This window comes from Phodopus roborovskii, unplaced genomic scaffold (genome assembly GCF_943737965.1).
Source record: "Phodopus roborovskii unplaced genomic scaffold, PHOROB, whole genome shotgun sequence".
Lineage (NCBI taxonomy): Eukaryota > Metazoa > Chordata > Mammalia > Rodentia > Cricetidae > Phodopus > Phodopus roborovskii.
Genome location: NW_026126567.1, coordinates 28662318 through 28669681, shown reverse-complemented (window position 1 = coordinate 28669681; position 7364 = coordinate 28662318). Strand labels below are relative to the sequence as shown.

At 35.8% G+C, this 7364-nt stretch overlaps 1 non-coding gene across 1 annotated transcript; it reads right to left on the bottom strand.

The window, feature by feature from the left end:
* Nucleotides 1-6859: 6859 nt before the first annotated feature.
* LOC127235443 (U6 spliceosomal RNA) lies at nt 6860-6964 on the bottom strand. Its single transcript, XR_007835704.1, has one exon. It is a non-coding gene; the product is annotated as a U6 spliceosomal RNA (small nuclear RNA).
* Between the last annotated feature and the right edge of the window lie 400 nt (nt 6965-7364).

Below are 7364 nucleotides of genomic sequence, written 5' to 3'. Positions count from 1 at the left end.
CAACAACAACAAAAAAAAAAGAAAACCGAAATCACTGCATAAATCCTGTCTCTGAAAAGCAAAATTATAACTTTGGCATCATATTTAGGGCTGTGTGCTAATGATGAAAGGAGCTTGCAAAGAATAATGAAAGGGAAGTTCTTTCAAAGTATATCTTTTCCCTAAAGATCAGTGGTTATCTGTTCATTCCCTAAGCATTTGCCAGCATGTTGTCTGTGCTATGCACCCAAGACGATTACACCACAGTTCATCCTTTAGAGAAACCCACAGTCTAGAGAGATAGGTAATAGATGACTGTAAAACCACACAAAGACAACCAGACAGAGATGGCTGTGGTAACAACCCCCCCTACACACCACCACCTCTAATTGATGGGGTGGAGGGTCTTGAGCAAATGAACTATTGTGCTGACTCTGAAGCAGAGACATTAGCCAAATAAATTGATCTGAGGTAAAGATGGCACAGTAAAGAAAATATGAAAAAGATTCAAAGGTAGGAAAAAGCCACCAATCACTTTTAACAACAGATTCTGTGACTGGTGAAGAATGGAATCATGAGAATGATCTTCAGGATGTGAGCAGGCACAAACCAGATTGTGTGGGTTCCTGAATGTTCATTAACATTTTTGGATTTATTTACATCTTTTAAATTTTAAAATCTACTTATTATTTTTTGGTTTTTCAAGACAGGGTTTCTCTGTATAGATTTGGCTCTCCCAGAACTTGCTTTGTATACCAGGCTGGCTTTGAACTCATAAAGATCTGCCTGCCTCTGTCTCTCAAATGCTAGAATTAAAGGTGTGTGCTACCACCACTGAACTGGATTGATTTATTTTAGAGTTAGAGTTGCCAAGACTTCAACAATTTCTCATAGCTCTGTACCCCCTTAATATACATCCTTTATTTAATTCTTTTACATCAATAAATTCACTATCCATGAAGCTCTATACATCAGTATCAGAACCAAAACTGCGTTAATGGATGACAAATAGAGGAGCTGGATGGGGGTGGGATAGCTCTGGGTGACATAAACTCCAGGGTTCAAGTTGGAAAGTAAAGTAATCCTATTAGTTAGACTGTGGTATTAACTGGGCCTCTTTCTTGTGGGGTGACATTGGACCTCAGTTTTCTAGCACAACAATGTATATAATCACAATTACTTCATAGGTTGGGCAATTCTTAAATGGAATAACTCACGTAAAACTATCATTAAAGAAAGCAGCACAAAGCAATAGATACTACTGCCATCTGTTAAATTTGAATGAACTGGACTGTTTATTCTATTTTCCTTATTCCTTAACAGCCTTACTGGAACACATTTATAGGCAAATATCTAGAGTATGTATTATTCTTGAGTCATGTACACGATGTTACACACAATCTGATGACATTATTTGATTATTTCCTTATTTAGAATCATTTAAAATTCCTTTACAATTGGAAGATCACAGTCACTAAAACAGGCAGACTTCGTGACAAATAATTTAGCCCAAAACATAGAGTCACAAAACACACAATTTCTTTGCCAAAATATATATATATACACACATACACACACACACACACACACACACACACACACACACACACACACACACACACTCCTGCTTTCTTTTCATTTTCAACCCCTTTTTTGCAGCCCCAGTCCACACACCTCTGGGAATATACACTTTTTTTTTTGGCTGATTACACAGCTTCCAACACAGAGTCCCACCAAGACTGATTCTCATATTACTTACGTAAAGGAAAGGAATGTTTTCCACTGCTCTTAAAGCTCACCAAGGTTTTTCCATATATGAGATTCTAAGGAATTCTTAATGGGAGTAAAGTATTGGGGGAAAATGGGTATTGAAGATAGACAGGCAGAATGAAAATTAATGATGGTTGTTCCAAAGGATAATATTAGGGGAACTGGCTGAAGAAAAATGGAAAGATGTATTCTTTAGGTTGCTTACCATCATTCAGTATGCTTCTGCATTGCTTTGTCTGTCATCGTTATTTCCTTTATAAAATTATTCAGCCAAATGTGGAAGACGATTAAGTTATTTTCTTGGAGCCTGGGGAAGAAATGGATTAGCTTTACAGTTGATGATCATGCTCTTAACTACCCTGTGTCCCAAGTCAAAGGAAAGACAGAAACATTGAAGAGTGTATCCAAATCATACTCCTCAACAGATATCACAAAACTGCTTGCATTTCCAGACATTATTCTTTCTGTACAGGTTCTTGCCACTCTCAGAGTGGACAGTGAAAAGTACCAAAATTTACAGTCTTTGTTCGTACTCCCTTCAAATTTTTATGCTCAAATACATGCTAGTATTTTCTGCCAAGAGGGAAGAGATCTTATCAACTAATTCACATTTAAGTGAGTGGGACCAAAATGAATGTAAATGCTCTATTCTGTTTAAAATAACAGAATAAATCATGTCTCATCAGCTTTTAGAGCCGTGTTATCAAAAGAGAAAACATGCGCACTTTCATGTTTTCCTTTACCTGTCCGAGGCTATGCCTAAAGAAAAATAAAATTTACTTTCCCCCATCTCATTGGCTATTTGACTTATGTGAAAATTCAATGCTATTTTTTCATAGTTATGTAAGAATGCAGTCACAACAGCACACAGCCAGATTGTCAGCTGGATTGACCTACCCTTTCTTTGCCCTAAATGCATATTCCTTTGAAGTCCAGCCCCAATTATTACTTTCTTCAGCAGTGAAGAGAAACTGAGAATCAAAATAACTATGAAGAAAATTCTCACCTGGGCTTATTTGAAACATGATAAAGGCAAAATGTATTTGCCTTATCTCAAAACTACAAAATTTTCTATTTGTTCACTGAAAACCTTAAAATTTTTTGTGTATGGGTGTTTTCACCTGCTTGTTTATGTACCACATGCAAGCCTGGCCTTGTGTGGGCTGGTAGAAGATATCAATGTTCAGGACTTGAGTTACAGATGGTTGTGAACTACCATGTTAGTTCCGGGTCTTCTGGAAGAGCAACCATGCTGTCGTCTAATCAGTCATCTCTGTACCCAATATTTGTTCATTTTAATTGTTGACATTGAACACAAAAGCCATTTCATGGGAACTTCAGATAGTATTCTTCATGGAATGATTCCCACTCTGTTGGCTATAGAAATTTGGAGCACTAGTTTTGGTAATAGTTGTGGATCACAATCTGATTGCTGAATGGCAAGTGAAATGCTGTAGATGAATCAGCAGAAATGGCATTTTATGTGTCTTACATATATATTATGTACATATTAGCTAAATTCTACGGCATTCATAAAATTCCTCAAGTAGAACTGCCCAGCAGTAAAACCCCTCTCAAGGACTGCGACCTTCACAATGGTATGGAAGAAACAGTTATTGGGTGTTGATTTTCCTAAGGGATGACTGGATGGATTTCTCTATCACTGTCACCCAGTGTTTATCAATTACATAATCAATAGTATGCAACACCAAAATGGTAATTCTTAATTTTTAGGGAATGCAGAGTTACTGCAGGCTGGAGGACAAGATGGAGCTCTAGCATCAGAATTATTTAGGGAGGAGAAACAAATATTCACATGTGCTACAGCCAAATCCTAACATCTTGTCATGGTTTTCCAGACTCTATGGTTTAAAAGGATCTCTATGCCTTTTTCTTGCTTCAGTATCTATCTAGAACATAATCTACCACTTTGCACTTGGATACCCACTGCTCCCAACTGTCACTCCCTTGCCCTGGATGGTTGCAGTGGTCTCTGGACTCGTGCTTTTGACGCTTTTACTGAAGCCTCAGAAGAGCAGTCAGAGTGACCTTGACATAGTGCAAATCAGATTAGGGCACCCTTCCACTCAACACATTCCAAAGGTTTTCCATCTCTCTCAAGTGGTGTCTTAAAACCCCAGCATGGTTCTTAGTACCCTGACCCCTGTGGTCAGCTCTCCTCCATTCAGCCCCTCAACAGAGAATGGCCACACTCTGTACTGCTATTTCCTCTGCTCCATTCTTAAGCGACTTTAATTTTGTCTTATCTTTCCTTTAGGAGCAGCATCATTTACTCTCTTTGTGATGGTGGGTTCCATAGCTCATTGCAGAGTAGGGCTAATGGCGACTGTACCAGACTATCTATGCCGTGATAGTTTTTATGTAGATATAACACTCGTTCACTTCCATTCTTCTTCCAGATTTTTAATGGCACTGTGTTTGAAATTCCAACACCCTCTTCTCAGTGTACTTTTGCCTCTTCCTGGTTTTCTCCTCAGCATTTATTTCTGTCTACTTTGAGATGTGTTCCTCCTGCTGAGTGCTTATTTGCCCCACCAATATGTGGACTATTTGAGAGTGCGGAATGTTTTGTTTTCTTATTTTGTGTTTTGTTTTCTTTCACTGAAGCATCCACACGAACTCAAAGCAGTTCTTTGCACATTTTTGGCCACTCAAAGATATAACATTTTCTAGATGTATGAATAAATTAGTACCAATAATTTATTAAAATATCTATAAGACAGACGATTTTGGATTTACTGAAACTGTTGAAAAATGTAGAAGAATTGTCTCTAACTTCCCTAGTTGTTTAAATTTTGACATAGTCAAGTCCCCCCAAGGAACTAATGGGAAGCTAGGTATTACAGATTCTAAATGGCTGTATAGATTTGTACATAAGTTTTACTGCTGCAGGGAAGACACATTTTTTTCATTTTTTTTCCTTAACTATTTGTCAGGAAAACAAACAAAATTTTAGATTGTGTCAAAAAAGAAATTCTTCAATAGTAAAAGAAAAACCATTTAAACATACTATTTCTGCATAGCTGGCTGACTTACACTATGAAACTATGAACTTGGCTATAGCAACTTAGAAGATTACCATGCCACCTTAGTTAAGCAACATAAGAAAGGAGAAATCTAATTTACAAGATCATCCTTCACTTTTCAATCTACATAGGATTTTATCCCCCAAATCCACATGTTTAAAAGGCATAAAATGTGAATAATATATGAGGTAACATGTAAATAAACTATGAAATAACATATAAGTAAAAATTTCCAAATGAAACCATTTGCATTAATGGTGATTCATAGATGTTAAAATGAATGGATGAACACTAAGAATGACATATACCTGAAGCCACTCCATACTAGAGTTTGGAGTCTATATTTTAATTCATTACATTGAATGTATCATTTTCCTGTTTGTTTTTTGAAGAGATGCTCAAAATTGTACTGTTCTGCGATGCCATGGAGATAGTAGGGAAGATGTAAGTCTAAATAGTTAACTACTCCCATCTCCACTCTGTCCCCACCCTGGAAAAAAATTAAAACATTGACACTCATCATCAAACTATTTCCCTGTGATTCCCATCAGGTTAAACACTGCCTTCTGAAGCAGATGGGCAATTGCCAGTGTAATCGCAGGAACTGCTATCCTCTCTCTCATCCATGGAGTATGCCTTTGATACTCCTCATGGCAGAAAATTGCTACAGGTTCAAATAGTGCCCCGTGTATCACGCAGAAATAGAGTAATTGAGACTGTCAGTCAGCCTCTCTTGTCCCATCCCTTTCCTTTGTATGGGAAAATTGTTCTATTTTCATATAATTAATGTCCAAGAACAGAGCACAAGGGAATACCACGACAAGATCTTACAACCTCATCAAAATGAAAATCATAACAATATGTAAGATGTAGAACTAATAACAAATCTAATGTTCTCAAAGCAAACAATTTCTGTTCTCACCACTGGGCATTTCCTGGCACAAATCAGAATTATTTCCATTAGCAAATAAATAAATAAGATTACCTTTGATTTTTAAAGTTTTTAAAATTTAAATTAGAAATAATCTTATTTTTTTTATATCAATCCCAGTTCCATCTTCCTCCTATTCTCCCATGCCCCTCACCCTCATTCCATCCCCTCAAGGCCTGAGCAGTCTATGGGGCCCTGGTAATGGAACAGCATTTACATCTAGTTAACTTTGAATTTTAGTTAAAAAAAAATTACCATCTACCATATTAGTGCCCTTTTGTGTTGAAACCTGTCTTTGGAATATCTTTGTCTACTTATGGTGGAAAATGTATGAAGATGTAATGCCATATATACCATATGTTAAGGCTAAGACAGAATTAAAGAGACACAAACTTGAGTTCAAGTTTAGCTTTGGTGCTTAGGATTAGCCCATTTTTAGAATGATTGAATATGGCTTTCTTAATCTGCCTTTCATGATTAAATTAAGATTTAAATATAGAAAGCATATCTAGGAGGGAAAGAGGGAGGGAGAGGGAACTGGGATTGACATGTAAAATAAAAAATAAATTAATTAACTAAAAGAAAGAAAGCATATCTGGTACCTTACAATATTAAATAATGAAGACCTATAATTATCATTGATAAATTATGCAGGCATTATAATAATTAAAATTAAACCATTTAAAATAATGAATTTACAAGATAAAATAGAAGAGGAAAATATAAATTAAAGTGTTAAAAGTAGTATGATTAAATGATCAATAAATCTTAAAATTTCCAATGTTTTTCTTAAATCTAAAAGAATAAATTTAACTTAACTTCTAGTAAAAGTGGCTGTTTCCTACTAAAACTTCATCTAAGCTTGTTAATATGCCCATGTATGAAAGATAATTCAAATCATATATTTGATTATTAAATGTATTACACCATAAATAATTTATATTAAAGTTTAAGTGGATATACTAAGTAATTTTCATCAATATTTTAAATCCTTGTGATTATGAAAGACAAAATTTCAACTCATTAAATAATAGGTAACTAGCATCATTTTAAGAATCATGAGATAAGCTGTTTGTAAACCTTTCTTTTTGGGAGAGAAAATTTGTTGTAGTTTGTTATCTTTATTTTACTTTAAAATATGGAACACTTCACAAATTTGCATGTCATCCTTTCACAAGGTCCATGCCAATCTTCTCTGAATCATTCCAGTTTTGATATATGCTCTGCCAAAGGAAGTCTGCTTGTTATTTCTAAAGAGATATTATTCTTTGTTTTTTTTTTTTTTCATTTTTTTTTTTTTTTTTGTGTGTGTGTGTGTGTGTGTGTGTGTGTCTAAAACCTGGAAATTCAGAAGAGGACAATGGCTTCCCTAGAGGTGGAATTACAGGTCTGGTGAGCTAGCTGACACAGGTCCTGGTAAACAAACCCGGCTCTGCTGGAGGAGCAACAAGTCCTCTTAACCACCGAGCCTTTTCTACAGCATCAGACAAGATTTTAGATTTATTTGATATGAATACATGTTTACCTGAGTGAGTGTTTATTCATGAGTGAATGTTTAGTCATACGTGAGACCACCAGGCCAGAAGGGAGGGGGATGGGATCCCCTGAGGTGGAAGTTATAAGTGGTTATGAATTGT